This window comes from Bos indicus x Bos taurus, chromosome 10 (genome assembly GCF_003369695.1).
Source record: "Bos indicus x Bos taurus breed Angus x Brahman F1 hybrid chromosome 10, Bos_hybrid_MaternalHap_v2.0, whole genome shotgun sequence".
Lineage (NCBI taxonomy): Eukaryota > Metazoa > Chordata > Mammalia > Artiodactyla > Bovidae > Bos > Bos indicus x Bos taurus.
Window position 1 is genome coordinate 41,399,102 of NC_040085.1, and position 17,354 is coordinate 41,416,455.

Here is a 17,354-nt window from a genome sequence, read left to right on the forward strand (position 1 = left end):
TTGAGAAGATCCAGGAAATACATCTGCCCAAACAATGTGTCACCTTGACATCCAAGTTCGGCACCTTCCCCTCCGATGACACAAAGTAAGTTTGACTGATTCACAGGCGTTGATAGGCAATAGACTCCTGTCATGCTTTGCTGCCCAGGTGAGGAATCAAGCAATGGAAAGATGCCAAATGTCAGGCATCCTCAATGTGACTGGCATCCCCGTCTTAAAGCCACCAGAGGAATGGCAACAAGTCAGGGAATAAGCCTGCTCTAAAAGCTAACAGTCAATAACGTCGATTTGATCAACGACCTACTGGCCTCACTTGTGTGAGACCCACATCATGACCAGATTGAGCACGACTAGGCTGAAAGGACTCGCAAAAAACAGGAGTCAAGGCTGAGAAATTGAACCACCACTCCTCCGTACCCAGCGCACACATACCTTTATCCTTTCCATCATCAAATTCAGGACCCTATCCAGGGGTTGGACCTGCGTCTCTTGTGTCTTCTGCATTGGCAAGCAGATTCTTAACCACTAGCGTCACCTGGAAAGCCTCCTTTTGTGCTATCACTTTGCAAAGGATCGGCTTAAGCTGGTGTTTCTCCGCCTCGGGTGATTTTGTCCCCCTTCCCCAGGTAATGGGACACTTGGCATTGTTTGGATTGGACACTTTTAGCTGCCACAACTAACTAGGGAGAGGTGCTACCAGCGTTTGATGGGTGGAGGCCAAGGACACCACTGCTCAACATGCTCCCCTGTATAGGACTACTCCACACGACAAAGAATTATCTGGCCTAAATATCAATGGGCTCAAGTTAAGAAGACCAGGCTTAAACAAGGAAAATGAAAAGTGAAAGGAAGATTCAGACTTGTTCAGAGAGGAGGGAGGGCAGGAGAATGCGACTGCCTTCTGCAAGTTCTGTATCTACATATTTCTACCACTGTTCTTCAACCAGATGCGGTATTTGATGCCATGCCCTCTGCTGTAGCTCTTCTTTTGTCCACTAACACGAGAGGGACCAGACACTCGAGAGACTACAACTGCCAAGACCAATATTTGCTCTTTTCCAACGGCCATGTTTACTCAAGATTACTCTGCCCTTGGTGAACTGGAAAGCAATTGGCTGTTGACACACTTGGAATAGAGCCGAGGAATAGTCTGACATCCTTGCTCATGGGTGGTGAAGAGAGAATACGGCTAACAGATGAGCCGTCTCTAAAAACCACCTCAGCTTTGGGATGCAACCCCTTTGAAACCATTGGGAAACAAGTTCCTATCAACAGGGCAACCCTGATAACATTCTCAACAGCACAGGAGACCTTCGAGAAGCAGAAAAAGAATGGCAGTGAAATTAGGCAAACTACACAGAGAGGGAAGGGAGAGGGACTACAATTATCAAATAATTTAACGGCACTTTGACCTGAAGGAGACAGAAAGGAGAACCCACACCTAATTACTGCTCCATCAACTGCAGTTTTATAGCCAGTTGAAACGATATATATATCTTGATTGTAAACCCAGAAATACAACCCACACCGACCTCCATGGTGACTAGTCAAAGATTCTCTCCTTGTTTGATTTTTATTATTTACATTTGCATAAGTGACCTGTTTATATAATAGATACTTCTGGTAACTGAAATTCAGCTGCACCTCAAGGGCACAATCGCAGATTTTCTCCCACGGGCCACAGAGCTTCATTTTTCACAGCCATTCATGCCCCTTTAGCGCAAAAATTAAACTGTGGTAACTTCCCTGGTGGTCCAGTGGTTAAGAATCCACCTTCCAATGCAAGGGACGCAGGTTCAATCCCTGGTTGGGGAAAATCCCACGTGCTGCAGGGCAACGAAGCCCAAGCACCACAACTAGAGACAAGCCCACACACCTCGATGAGCCCTTGCACACCGCAACTAAGGCCCGACACAGTCATAAATAAATACATACATACATAAATACTTAAATTAAACTGTGGCTATAATTACTACCAACCAAGTTCACCTGCTAACATGAGAAGCCAAGAGATTTTGGACTAAAGACTATACCAATGCCACACATGAATTCCAACTGCTATCCAATTCAAGAACGTCTGGGCAGAAGGTATGCCCGAGATGGCAATTCTGACATCCTGGCAACAGCGAGCACCCATGCCTGCTGATGGGTTCTTTCTCAATCTCCCATGCCTGGACTAATGTGGGCTCTGATGGATTCTTTCTCAATCTCCCCACTTCTGGGAAGGAGCTCAGGCACCAGACCCAGAAAGTCAGACCAGAGGTCCCTGCCCCAAGAGTGCATAACCTTAGGGTGCAGAGGCCATGTCAGAGCAGACCCTTGGTCGTTTCAAGAGAACTCACACCCAACCTCGGCATGAAAGGGCTGAATACTGGCCTCTCAAAAGATAAGTCCGTGACTTAACTGTGGGAACCTGTGAATGTGGCCTGATTTGGAAAAAGATTACAGATACACATTCGGATAGATACTGACAATACTGAGCTGAGATGACCCTTGGACTACACAGGGAAGTCCTAAATCCAATAAGAAGTGTCCTTATAGGAGCCAGAACAGAAGACACAGAAGACAGAGGTCTGTGTGTGGAGTGCGGTAGCCACAAGGCAAGGAATGCCCAGGGCCACAAGAAATGAGAAGAGGTCAGGAATGATTCTCCCCCAGAGCCTTCCAAGGAGCATGGCTCGGCCAACACCTTGATTTTTACTTCGGGCCTCCAAAACTATTAAAGAATACATTTCTGCTGTAGTGAATGAAAGGTGGCAAAATATGCCGCTTTGGTATAATGATTATTTTCAGCTGTAGGCAAGGGAGAAACAGCAAATGCAGGGAGATGCTTTCTGTGATCTGCCCTTATTTGCCTCAAGATAAACCTCCAAAAGCAACTGGACTGTAAATCCCTACCCCTGGAGTTTCAGCACCCAGGAGAGGAAATACACCCTCCCTGCTTCTTTCCCTATTAAGTACATGTATTAAACAGATCCCCAGCCCCCTTCCCTATTAAGATGATGTTGTTTAGTCACTAAGTTGTGTCCGATTCTCTGCTACCCCATGGATTATAGCACGCCAGGCTCCTCCATTCTTCACTATCTCCCAGCGTTTGCTCAAATTCATGACCGTTGAGTCAGTGATCCCATTCATGGATCACAGCCTTGTCGTGGCAAAGAGGCTTGTGTAACTCAATGAAGCTATGAGTCATGCCATGCAGGGCCACCCAAGATGGACAGGCCCTAGTGAAGAGTTCTGACAAAATGTGGTTCACTGGAGGAGAAAATGGCAACCCACTCCAGTATTCTTCCCTAGAGAACTCCATAAAGTGGTATTTAAGCCAGAATTCTACCTCTGCCTCTTAGAGTTACTTATTATACCCCACGTGTATCTCCCATTACACATGAGGCATACATGTCAATAAACTTCTGTTTTTCTCCTGTCAATCTTTTATTATAGGAGGTCTCAGCTGAGAACTCAGAAGGGCGGAGAAAAAAATATATTTCCTTCATACATAAGCCACTCAACTTGCAGTAATTGGTTAACATGGTCCTGGGAAGCTACTCCATGGCCCAGCACTGGGCCTGGCCAGCCTTAGCATCTCAGAGTGGCCAGGTCAGGGTACACCTGGGCATATTCCAGAAGCTTCTGCCTGAAACTTGTGAAAAGTTCAGGTAGGCAGGGCTGAGGATATGCCTTCAGCCCTGAAAGCCCAGGCCAAGGATGTTTTCCAAAGGATGAGCTCTGCAGAAAGTCAAGAAAGTGATTCCATCTGTCATGGGCAGAGCACCACTGACAAGAAACAACCCCTCCCAAAGGGACTTGGGCGGGGGGCAGGGGTGGGGGTGTAAAAAACACCCACCACCTTGAGGGTCCTCAGATGAAGGGTTGTTCATCATCAACCACCTTTCCTGACACTTCCTGAGAACTTCCCACTGGCCATACCACCCAGGTTACTACTTATTTTGAGTTTTGATTGCATCATTTTCTGCCTTTTCTTTAAATTGGTACTTCTTGCATATGTTGCTGCTGTTTAGTTGCTAAGTTGTATCTGACTCTTTGGGACCCTATGGACTGTAACTCAACAGGCCCTCTGTCCATGGGATTTCCCAGGCAAGAATACTACAGTGGGTTGCCATTTCCTTTTCCAGGCGATCTTCCCAACCCAGGGATCAAACTCGAGTCTCTTGCATCTCAGGCAGATTCTTTACCCCTGAGCCACTTAAGAAGCCTGAAAATTTTCATTTAGTGTTGCACCTGAAAAGACATTGGCCCTATTGGTACACCTCCTGAGAACACTGAAGCTGAGGGGATTTGAGCAGTTTGCCCCCATACTGTGGGTTAGCTGATGGAGAAGCCAGAACTGTGAGTTGCAGCAGACTCCAGAGCGCATGTCTTCAGCCTTGGGCCACTCTGCTCTGCCTCCCTTGCATGCAAGAGGCTTGTACTAAGCCCACCCCACCCCACTCCAGCGTGCTCCCTGCCAGGGCCCCCTGCCTAAGCCCCACTATGGCAAGGTCCCCGTTCTTCCCAGCCTGAACCTCAGCCATGGCCCAGGCCCCTTCCCTTGACCCCAGTACCTAATGGTGTTCAACAATAATAGGTACATAAAAACGCTCATGCCAGGTATCAGGGGTTCAGAGAAAATCCAGACAAGAATAGGGAAGTATAAACAAACGGTTTTGTCGTAAGAACTATAGGGGACCAGAGAAGAGGGAATTCCCGAGGTCCTAACTCAACGCGTGTCATCTTCACCTACAAAATGACATTGGCTCTGGCTAAAGTTAATGATCCCCATAAAGGCAGGCACCTCACACTCAAGCAAGGTCCCGTCACTCTGTCGGCAATGCCACTGCCCTCCGGGAGCCCACATGACCTAACTGCTCTGACTCCAGCCTCTCTGTGCTCAAATCCACCCTCTGCCAAAGTTCCAGGAATCTCGAGGACACATAAAGGTTTACTACCTTTTCAGTCAGTGCTTTCTTTCAGCCAAGCATTCTGACAGTGCACTTCAGACACCTTTGAAATACCTGGTCCCTTGAGCCAGCAATCACAGTGATGGCAATCTATCATCATGGAATAATCTTACATGCAGAAATGCTTTCATATATGAAGACATATATGAAATAAACCTTCCTTCTTCACCCTAACAAGAATTTGAAAACAACCCTATGTTCCAAAAGAAGGGGCTAAGTTATTAACAGGGTTTGATTCTCTTGATTGGATATTAATTACCTAGCTAGGAAAAAAAAATGTTGTTTATGAGATTTTTAGAAAATGCTTACTCTCTAATAAATAGAAAAACCAGAAAGCTAAATGTACTTATGGCATGACCACAACCAACCCACCCCATGGAAGAGAAATCTGAGAGGCAGTCAGTCAAAATACAAGTGTTTCCTGAGTGGTGGGGCTCTAGGTGTTTCTCTTTTACTTTTTAATTTTGCCACACATTTTCTATAATGACAATGTTGAGAGCAGAGGAAAAATGAACTTCCTAGGTAAGATAAAAGATAAGGCTCCCAGAGCTCCCCACTGCTGCTGCAGCTGTTCAGAAGGACACAGAGGACCCTCCACAAGTGAGTGCTACCTTCGGCCCTCAGCTTCCACAGCCCCTTCCCCCACCGACCCTGTGCACCCCACCTTCCAGGCACATCTCGTTACTTAATATTCCTAGAAGCACCCTTACACCCTCCACCTCAGAGCTCCACACCCTGGCGCGTCCGTTTCCCCCCCCCCCCCCCCAGGGAAACTGAAAATACAAGGTTTATTAGTCACAGGTCCTGAAAGATAAAGGGGCATGCCTAAGATAAGAGAGAGGAAGTACAGATGTGGGTTCTGTCTTTAAAGGAGTGGAGGGGAAAGGTGACTAGTACTTGAAGAGTTCACTCTATATTGGTGAATTTAACACATAGGAGGAACTAGTGTGCAGGAAGAGAAAAATGGGGTCACTCAAGCAGTCAGTTACCTAGGTTACCCAGGACTCTCTAAAAGGTGACCTTAGTGGAAGGAGTAGCCTAGTTTTTGTCTGATTGTTTAGCTGGTAACTGTTATGCAACCAGTAATAGATTCATCTGAGATGCTGAGATGGATGTCTTTGAAACAGATGCCTCAGCAATTGAAACCTAATGTCAGCCACTTACACTGTAACTTTTTAAATGCAAAGACATTCCCCCAGTTTCTTAAGGAGAAACTAACTCCCCCAACGAAAGAAGGGCCTTTTTCTGTCTATTAAGATGCTTAGAGATCTGGTCAAAGTGTTCTCCCTCTTACAATAATCCTTTTTTTTTTTTTTTTTGGTGTGGTCTTCCTGTCTCCCACTGGGATGCAGGTTCCAAGAGGGCACATGTTTATTACTCTGCATAAAGAAGGCTGAGCACAGAATTGATGCTTTCAAATCATGGTACTGGAGAAGACTCTTGAGAGTCCCTTGGACTGCAAGGAGCTCAAACCAGTCAATCCTAAAAGAAATCAACCATGAATATTCACTGGAAGAACTGATGCTAAAGCTGAGGCTCCAAATACTTCGGCACCTGATGCAAAGAATCGACTCATTGGAAAAGACTGTGATGCTGAGAAGGATGGAAGGCAAAAGGAGAAGGGAGCTACAGAGGATGAGATGGTTGGATGACATCACCAACTCAATGGACACGAATGTGAGCAAGCTCTGAGAGATGGTGAAGAACAGGGGAGCCTGGAATGCTACAGCCCACGGCGTTATAAGGAGTCGGACACAATTTAGTAACTGAACAACAAAAACTAGCATAGCAAGGGTAATCAAAAGAGGTCCAAGTTCATTCGGGATTAATATACAGCTATGTAAGGAATTTAAAGGTGCAACTGTTGCCAGAAAGTGCCCCTCCAGCAATCCAGAAGCACTTCATTAACAAGTGGTATGTTAATTGTTGCTCACATACCCCTGGGCACAGATTCCCCTGAAATTCTCTACTGAGCAATAATGTCTTAAATTTGGGGCCGATCATATTTCAAAAAGCTCTTTCAGGCATGTCATCTGTCAGCCTAAAGCAATTTATTGTGAAGATACTTTAATGCTTTCAAATTTTCCTTAGAATTCTAAGTTAGGTGACTTCTTGCTATTCCAAACTAATGAAAATTTTTACTGCACCAAAAGAATATTATGAACACTTCTCAAAATGATATTTATGAACTTTCTTCACCATGGCAAGTCAAGGGGAAGTTTGTGCCCTGAGTGTTAGCAGGGACCTCACCCAATGCATACCCGCAGTGTTTTAACACTTATTAGCAGCCTGTCTGGGGTTGCTGCTGAAGCTCTAGTAAGCAGACACACACCAATTAGCAGGTCAGACAGGCACCTCTGCTGTATAAGGCTAACTGCACAGGTGACGAGGGGATATTTATAAGCAATTCTGAGCACATATGTGTCAGTGGGAAAAATGCAGCATCTTATATAGTTTGAGAAATTAACATGCTCAGGAAAAACAACATCCAAGTGTGATTTGTAAGAAAATCTATAAGGCATATAATCCAGGATGGGGCCAACCTAGGCAAAACCTGAAGTGGTCACAGAAGTTTCTCATCTAGGTCTGAAATCTTCAGAGATTAAAGTGGGTGGGTGGGAGTAGTTTGCCATCATGGGAAATAGCCAATCCAATCATCTTTGCTTTTACTGTGAGACCAGACTCTCAACCCCACAATAAAGCCAGAAAGCTGGGCTGCCTGATTCCTACTAGAATGTGACTTCCACTGAGTCTACAGGACTTTCCCCTAGTGGGGAAAAGTCCACCAAGCAAACCTCTTAAGACGCAGGTCTCTGTCACCATCATGCTTCCTACAAATCAAGTGGCTACAGTTCTGAGGCCCTCAGACTCCCTTCCTCACTGGTGAAATAGGACAGGACCTGTTTACAGCTTCAACCTCTGACAGTATTAGGGTGTGTGCAATCATTTAAAAAATTCTAACACCATCACTGAAGATGTGTATATTGTTTTTTTTTTTTAATGTTCCCTACGAACTAATTTATTGGCTCAAGAAGTAGGAATTGCCTGCATGGCACTTGGTTAGGTGATAGGAACATAGGAGAGGTCATGCCAGGCCTCTGCTATAGAGCTGTCCTCCCAATCCAGGGGAGGAAAGACCCAAACACAAAGGACTAGGACATAATGAGGTACACAGTGGCAGGGCTGTGGGGTTCATCCAGAGTGTTCTGGGGGTAGACTGGTAGGGGAACCAGAAGGAACCTTTTCATAAGGAGCTTCCCATGGGAGCTAGGTGGAGCTGGCTCTGGAAAACGACCAGGGCCACGGCAATTGGGTATCATGTGCAAGAGGGGGCAGAAAGCCATGATGTTTCAGAAGGGACATTTCAGGAAGGCCAGCCCAGGGGCAGACAGAGGGAGGAGCGGTCAGAGAGCTGGGCACCACCATCTCCGTGACTGCATTTCACCCTCACTATTCTGCAGTGACCATCACAAACCACAAGTTAAAAATGAGGACTGCTCCAAAGGATACACACACCTCAATGTTCATGGTAGCACTACTCATGATAGCCAAGATACAGAAGCAACCTAAATGTTCATCAACAGAAGAATGGATAAAGATGGGGTACATATAGGATACACGCACCTCAATGTTCATAGCAGCACTATTCACAATAGCCAAGACACGGAAGCAACCTAAATGTCCATCGACAGAAGAATGAATAAAGATGTGGCACATACATACAATGGAGGATCAGTCAGCCATTAAAAAAGAAAGAAATGATGCCATTTGCAGCGACATGGATGGACTTAGAGGGAGTCTCAGGTGGCTCAGCAGTACAGAATCCACCTGTCAGGGCAGGAGATGCAGGTTCGATCCCTGGGTCAGGAAGATCCCCTGGAGGAAGAAATGGCAACCCACTCCAGGGTTCTTGCCTGGAAAATCTCATGGACAGAGAAGCTTGGTGGGCTACAGTCTGTGGGGTCACAAAGGATCAGACACAACTGAGCAACTGACCACTCCCACAGGGATGGACCCAGAGACTGTCATCCTGAGAACTAAGACAGAGAAAGAGAAATATCATATAATATTTCTTATATCCAGAATCTAAAAAGACATGATATAAATGAACTTACAAAACAGAAAGAGACTCACAGACTAAGAGAAAGAACTTACGGTTGCCAGGTACGGGAAGGATGAGAAGAAGGGATAGTTAGGGAGTTTGGGATCGATGTGTACACACTGCTATATTTAAGCTGGATTACCAACAAGGACCTACTGTATAACACAAGGAACCCTGCTCATTGTTATGTGCCAGCCTGGATAGGAGTTTGGGGGGAATGGATTCATGTATACGGATGGCTAAGTCCATCTGTTGTCCACCTGAAACCATCATAACATTATTAATCAGCTATACCCCAATACAAAATAAAAAGTTAAAAAAAAAAAAAAAAAAAGTCCTGCAACCCAGACATTGGGACTCAGGCAACTGTCTCAGCAACCCCTTGCTGCATAGTTACCACACTCCTGGCACATGTAAGTTCCAAGAGATAAGACAGATGGGTAAAAACAAACCAAAGTGGTTTCAATAAAAACACTATTTTAAGATCAGAAGTTGTCAAGGGTATCACAGAAACATATTTATGTAATATGGGGCTGAAATTGGCTCTAGAGAAAAATAAAATTAGAACATATCATTAGGAGACCAAATGCATCCAAACCACTAGGATGCAGCAGGAATCACCAAACTGAAGATTCATAAAACACTGTCCTCAGCATCTAACAGAGGGGTGGGGACTGGGGGGTCAGCACAGGAAGGAGGAGTAGGGGGAGGCTTCTCAAGGGAGAGGATGTTTAAATCTGCAGATTGAGAAGAGAGGAGAAGAAAGGGGGAAGGGGTGGTGGGATACTGCAAACAGGAAGTTCTTGAGAGGGGATAGGAACCTGGCCCAATAGGAAAACCACAAGCCAGAGGGTTGGGAATATTCTAGAACATGAGGCAGCTGATCTGCAGACTGAGGACAGCAGCAGGCCACTGGACCTGAGCACAGAGAATGGCACCCTTTTGCAAGAAAAGAGACTTTTTTATATAAACATTTTCCTCCACCCCATACAAAGTGTTTGGCTCACTGGTGCTTGGAGATGGAGGCAGTTGTCCCTGGAATATCAGAAGCCTGTGTGCACTTTCTGCAGGAGAGGGTGGGGCATTCAGCCACAGGACTCCCTGGAGGACTGTGACGTAAGGTAAACTCACCTGGAAAATGGTCCCCTGGCAGAGACCCTAAGGAGGGCCTCTGAATGACTCCGCACAATGCTCTCTCTGGCTCCTCTGGTGAACGCATTAGCTGCTCAGGAGAGGGCTTAAGGAAACACAGACACACCCGCTCAGGAGGGGCCCGGTGGGGCGGGTCACATTCCTTTGAAAACAGGGCCCTGCTGTAATTTGTGCAATCAGACCAGAGATTGGACGGCCCAGCTTGGCTTCCCATTTACTACAATATCTCGCTCCTGCTCAGGAAACCCCACCCGGGCTTTTGTTTGGAATTTTTGTTCCTTGATTAGGTGTAAGCCCTGTTATTCCCGCCACTCCAAAGTAGCACAGGGGTCTGATGGAGCCGCAATGCACAGCACAGGCAGAAACCCACTTCTGTGAATCAGGCAAGCGCATTCTTTTCTTCTCAGTCGTTTTAGAATGATGATTTCTTTTTCATTCACTACTCAAGAGAGGAAGGTGGAAAAAAAAAAAAGAGAGGAAGGTGGGAGAAGCAGGGACATTTTGTGCAACTGGAAAGGCAAATCAGTTTTATTCTCGATTTAGAACCACGCGAGCCCAAGGGACACTCCCGGGCTGTACGCAGAGCCTCTCATTGCCTCCTGACCTGGAGGCCTGGTACATCTCTGCATTCAGCTAGTGAGAGGGGATGAAGGAGACCAAGCCCTATCTGTGCATCACATCTTTGCAAAGTCTGCAAAGTCTTCCTCCTGGCAGGAATGGCAGAGCTGCACTGTAATGCTATCTGACCGCCTTCCTTATGCAGTTCAGCTGGGATCCAACCCCTAGGGCAGGCTGAAGAGCAGGGCAGGGTCAAGGGCCAGTAGGAAGATAGATTCCAGAATGATTGACATTTCTTACAAGGAAAGACAGAATTTATAGGTAAATTTCATTTCAAAGCAGCAAATATTAGAATTGGCAAAAAGAATAAATCATTTCATTAGTTAGTAAGTACTCAAGCAACGTAGGAAGGCCTATCCTGTGGTTTGTCCAACCTCAAGTACCATAGGCCTACCTAACCTCCTGCCCTTCCAACAAAGCCTTTCTGGGGCAGGGGTGGAGGTCTGAACCTAAGGCAGCTAATCCATCATCAGGTCAGGGACGTAACATTTAGGTGATCTGGCTCTAACAAGCCAATTTTGGCCTAGACTATCCCCCAGTCATTCTGATGGAACCCTAGCAGGGAGGTTGGAAGGTTAGAAGTCAGAAAAGCCAGGACTGGACCTTGCAAGTTCAAGTGCATGAAAAGAGGATCAAGGACACCTCAAGCTAGGCTCAGAGATGAGGGAGCCCAGAAGAGCACCTTGAGTGTCTCAGCCCAACTCCCCTGAGCCCTGGACATCCTATTCTTCCCATCCTGTGAAGTCCAAGACGACACATGGAAACCTTCCCCGCTGACCAAACTGATGTGAACGGGTTTCTCCCACAACCAAAGGCCCTTGCCTGAAATATCTGCCCAATGTGTATACAGTGCTATTTCAGAGCTAAGACAAAATCTCTTACTGGAAAAACTGCAGAATGTGGCAGCATAGCTGCAAGAAAATGCTAGTGAGATAATACACAAAGTCTGGCTCAGAAATGGGCAGCACAGCTCACTCTGGGTCAGATTTGCCAGAGAGCACTCCTTAGGAGAGAAAGGACTCCACCTTGCCCAGGAAGAACAGGAAGGGTATATCTGAACATGGAGGACAAAGTTGATAATCCCTCTGTGAACAGGACTTCATTCTAATTCCTTTGGGCTGCAGCCACATCCGCTGGCCTCAGTCGCTTAGACTGTAGCCCACGCAAAACGGGGAGAGGTTCTGCTGGCGAGCTCTCCTGCCCTGATTTTTGGTGATCCTAGTGAAATACAGCAATCCCCCGCGGTAGGCTACTTAGTGCTCTCTGGTTAACAACTGGCCTACAGGCTGAAAAGCAAGAGGCAGGTCAGGCTGCTGGGGAATCCTGCCTCTAAACTCCTCCCAACCTGGCTTCTGGTTCACATCATGAGCAGAAGGGCAAGGGGATGTTCATTCATAGCAGTCCAAGTGGAATCAGGAACTACATCCTGAACTTGTCAGAGGTATTCAGGGATGAGGATGAGAGTGGAGATAGAAAACAAACAAAGATGCCATAGCACATCCTTAAGCAGCTTATCATTTATCAGGAAATATGACTTGTACACAGATGACCCAATCACAAGCATGCACACACTAACTGCTCACACTAAGCGCACACACCAGATCAGATCAGATCAGATCAGTCGCTCAGTTGTGTCCGACTCTTTGCGACCCTATGAATCACAGCACGCCAGGCCTCCCTGTCCATCACCAACTCCCAGAGTTCACTGAGACTCACGTCCATCAAGTCAGTGATGCCATCCAGCCATCTCATCCTCTGTCGTCCCCTTCTCCTCTTACCCCCAATCCCTCCCAGCATCAGAGTCTTTTCCAATGAGTCAACTCTTCACATGAGGTGGCCAAAGTACTGGAGTTTCAGCTTTAGCATCATTCCTTCCAAAGAAATCCCAGGGCTGATCTCCTTCAGAATGGACTGGGTGGATCTCCTTGCAGTCCAAGGGACTCTCAAGAGTCTTCTCCAACACCACACTTCAAAAGCATCAATTCTTCGGCGCTCAGCCTTCTTCACAGTGCAACTCTCACATCCATACATGACCACAGGAAAACCATAGCCTTGACTAGACGAACCTTTGTTGGCAAAGTAATGTCTCTGCTTTTGAATATGCTATCTAGGTTGGTCATAACTTTCCTTCCAAGGAGTAAGTGTCTTTTAATTTCATGGCTGCAGTCACCATCTGTAGTGATTTTGGAGCCCAGAAAAATAAAGTCTGACACTGTTTCCACTGTTTCCCCATCTATTTCCCATGAAGTGATGGGACCGGATGCCATGATCTTCATTTTCTGAATGTTGAGCTTTAAGCCAACTTTTTCACTCTCCACTTTCACTTTCATCAAGAGGCTTTTGAGTTCCTCTTCGCTTTCTGCCATAAGGGTGGTGTCATCTGCATATCTGAGGTTATTGATATTTCTCCTGGCAATCTTGATTCCAGATTGTGCTTCTTCCAGTCCAGCATTTCTCATGATGTACTCTGCATATAAGTTAAATAAACAGGGTGACAATATACAGCCTTGACGTACTCCTTTTCCTATTTGGAACCGGTCTGTTGTTCCATGTCCAGTTATAACTGTTGCTTCCTGACTTGCATACAAATTTCTCAAGAGGCAGATTAGGTGGTCTGGTATTCCCATCTCTTTCAGAATTTTCCACAGTTTATTGTGATCCACACATTCAAAGGCTTTGGCATAGTCAAGAAAGCAGAAATAGATATTTTTCTGGAACTCTCTTGCTTTTTCCATGATCCAGCGGATGTTGGCAATTTGATCTCTGGTTCCTCTGCCTTTTCTAAAACCAGCTTGAACATCAGGAAGTTCACGGTTCACATATTGCTGAAGCCTGGCTTGGAGAATTTTGAGCATGACTTTACTAGCGTGTGAGATGAGTGTAATTGTGCGGTAGTTTGAGCATTCTTTGGCATTGCCCTTCTTTGGGATTGGAATGAAAACTGACCTTTTCCAGTCCTGTGGCCACTGATGAGTTTTCCAAATTTGCTGGCATATTGAGTGCAGCACTTTCACAGCATCATCTTTCAGGATTTGGAATAGCTCAACTGGAATTCTATCACCTCCACTAGCTTTGTTTGTAGTGATGCTTTCTAAGGCCCACTTGACTTCACATTCCAGGATGTCTGGCTCTAGGTCAGTGATCACACCATCGTGATTATCTGGGTCGTGAAGATCTTTTTTGTACAGTTCTTCTGTGTATTCTTGCCATCTCTTCTTAATATCTTCTGCTTCTGTAAAGCGCACACACCAACTCCTCATAAAATAGATGAGGAAATCACTTCTAAATCCTGAATTCAAGGGAATTTTCATTAAGAAGTACAACTGAGTTGCAATATAAAATATTGTAGTTACATAGGCAAGATCAGTATTACCGTCAAAACATGATTTAAATGAGTAAAATGAATGACAATGATGGCTTTCAAGTTTTGTGTTTTTTTTTTTTTTAAAGCAGCCAAGTGTTTTCTTTAAATGTAACTTTACTCAGAAGCCAATAAGCAAAGTAGATTCATAAAAGCAGAGCTTCTGTGGTTGAATGGGGGCTCAAGACCTGGAGCTCATTTTCTGTAGGCTGCTCATGGGCCACCATAGCTGGAAAACACTTCCTGTAACATATTGGGGCTGATGTCTTTCAGGCACACGTGGTAATTTTAAACTCACCTAGTGGAAGTGTACCCAGGCAGCTGAATATACTTGCAAAAAAAAGGTGATTGTGTACAAGGCAAGGACTGAGATTTTTATTTTAACTGAGCCTGTGGTTTTAATTTTAACTCTGCCAGTCTACCTCTGACAACCCAGAAACTTATCCCTCATCTCAGGGAAGGGCCAGAGTCCTAAGCTAACACACTAGACACCTTGTATGTCACTATCTGCCTCTTACACATCTGCTTCTTAAGTCTAAACTCACTCTGCTCCTGCGCAACCTCCAAAGTCCCTCTGAATCTAACCTTCAGTAAAGATTTTCTGAATTTCAACCCTTCCAGTTTATTCTCGGGGCACACTGATAATGTGGCTCTGAAACCGTTTACCTTAGTCTGAGACTTGACTTCACGTGCTGGGACGCAAACCCAGCCAAAACCCTGCCTGGGACTCGAACCCCAGTCTCTGGGACTCAAACCTAGCCAAAACCCACAGTCTTCCAGCTGAAGTCACACGCCTGGTTTTAGAACCTAGTGAAACTCAGGTTCTTGACATCTCGTGGCAGAAAGAATTCAGTGAAAGACTAAGTGATAGGTAAGAAGTGGATTTATTTAGAGAGAAACACACTCCACAGACAAGAGTGTGGTCCTTCACAGAGGGAGAGCACAGCCTCGAAATGTGGTGTGGTTAGTTTTTATGGGCTGGGTAATTTCATAGGCTAAGGTGTGGGAGGATTATTTCAACTATTTGGGGAAACGGGTGGAGAGATTTCCAGGAATTGGCCATCACCCACGTTTGGGTCTTTGATGGTCAGCCTTGGAGCTGTCATGGCACCTCTGGTTGTGTTGTTTAGCTTGCTGCTGTGCTACGATGATCATATATTGAGGATCAAGGTCTAGTCGAAGGTAACTTGTTGGCCACCTTGGACCCACTTGAGTCTAATCAGTTTAAGTTGTGTCCTTGGACTATGTCATGGCTTCCCTGGTGGCTCAGAGGGTAAAGCACCTGCCTGCAATTCGGGAGACCTAGGTTTGATTCCTGGGTCAGGAAGATCCCCTGGAGAAGGAAATGGCAATCCACTCCAGCACTCTTCCCTGGAAAATCCCATGGACGGAGGAGCCTGATAGGCTACAGTCAGTGGGGTCGCAAAGAGTCAGACACAACTAAGCGACTTCACTTCTTCACTTGGGCTATGTCATTCCTTCAAAGGTTGTGCCCAGTCCCCTTCCCTCCTGCTTCAGCTCCATCTGCTTAAGGAGAATATGACTATTATATCCCAAGATTTCACCCAACCTGTGTCTATGCCCCCTCTGGCTAGACCCCCTCTACTGAACCTATGCTCTCCAAAAAATCTAATCATCAGGCTCATGTAAGTCAGCCTGGCCCAAAGCATGTTCCTAGGATTGCTGCAGAGGTCCTGAGGACCAGAAAGTCCTCAGAGGCTTCAGCAGCCTCCTATATGCTGTGAATTCCTTACAGGAGAATCAAGAAGGAGCACCTCAATGCATAAGAAACATTTCATGTGTACGGCATATCCCACATCACTGCCCTGTCCTTTGGGAAACATCAATGACTTAAACATTTCCTCCAATTATAGTCAATTTGATATTTTCTTATAAATACTTTCCTCTAAAGATAACTAAATCAGAAATACGTGGAAATGAGCCAACAAATGGTAAATTACAAGTAATGTCCCATTAAAATGACAAAGATGACAAGGATGCATGCTATTTCTACTCAATATTTTACTTCACCCTCTAACTAATGCAGAGAAATGAATTAAGATAAAAATACTAGGAAGGAAGCAGGAGATCTTCATATTTTTTGCTAATGAAATGCCTGTCTGCCTAGAATATGGTCAATTATAGATGGCCAGATACAGTAACCATTTAGAAAATGCCATTTTAAAAAATTCCAATCATTATCAAGAAGGGGAGAAAGGGAGGGAAGGAAACGGGGGGGAAAAACCTAGAAATCAACTTACCTATAAATATAACACATCAATCTTATCTTAAATTTTATTGAAGGACAGTAAAAGAAGATACAATAATGGAGATAACTACCGTTTCCCAGATGAAATAACTCAATATTGTTAAGACAGCAATTATCTCTCTCCCAGTTTAAAAAAATCAGTGTGACCCAACCAACACAGCAACAGGATATTCTATAGAACTTAAAGCTGATTCTAAAGTTTAATTGGAATAGAAAAATCTTCAGAATGACTACGTTTTTAAAAAAGAAGGGAAAACTATCCTGACAAAACTAAACATGCTGTAAAGCTACAGTAACTAAAATGGTGTGATATCATCACACAAATAATGAACAGGATACGGGACACAAGAAACAAATGCATAGATATCAAGGTGACAACAAACCTACCATTTAAAGGAAAAACAACAAACTATTTGACACACTATATTAGGAAAGTAAATAGTCATGTAACAAAAATGAAGTCACAAGCCTACCACTGTCAGACACAAAAACAAATTCCAGGCAGGTAAGAGGCACAGATGTAAAAAATTATAGAGCCAGAAAAAAAAAGTGAAGGCACTCATTTATGTATTTACAAAGCCCATGAAACAAAGAAAAACTTACAGATGTGGCAACACTACAGTTAAACCTTCTACATTGTATAAACAAAGCCAAAGACATGCAAAAAAGAGACATTATCTGCAATCGATATTTTGAGGAAGGCAACACAATTAGCTTGATCTATTACTTTTTACTCTCAAACTTCTTATCATGGTTAAGTATTTAACATTTGAGAACTCAAATATTGTTAATAATACATATTTAAATTTTTTTAACCAAAAAAGTTAATATGAAGGAACACTTCAAGTAAACCCTTTCATAAATATTCACAAATTAAAAATTAGTACAGTAGAA

General features: G+C 44.8%; 1 protein-coding gene across 11 annotated transcripts in view; it reads right to left on the reverse strand.

The window, feature by feature from the left end:
• Positions 1 to 17,354, reverse strand: part of TLN2 (talin 2) — a 496,539-nt gene that overhangs the window by 305,049 nt on the left and 174,136 nt on the right. Inside the window, exon 1 of one of the 11 annotated variants that reach the window (XM_027553837.1) lies at positions 10,192 to 10,210. The exons of 9 other annotated variants lie outside the window; for them this stretch is intronic. The gene's annotated coding sequence lies outside the window, so the exon portion shown is untranslated. Of the gene's footprint in view, positions 1 to 10,191; positions 10,211 to 17,354 lie in introns of those variants that run through there. One more of the 11 variants, XM_027553839.1, reaches the window with a different exon arrangement.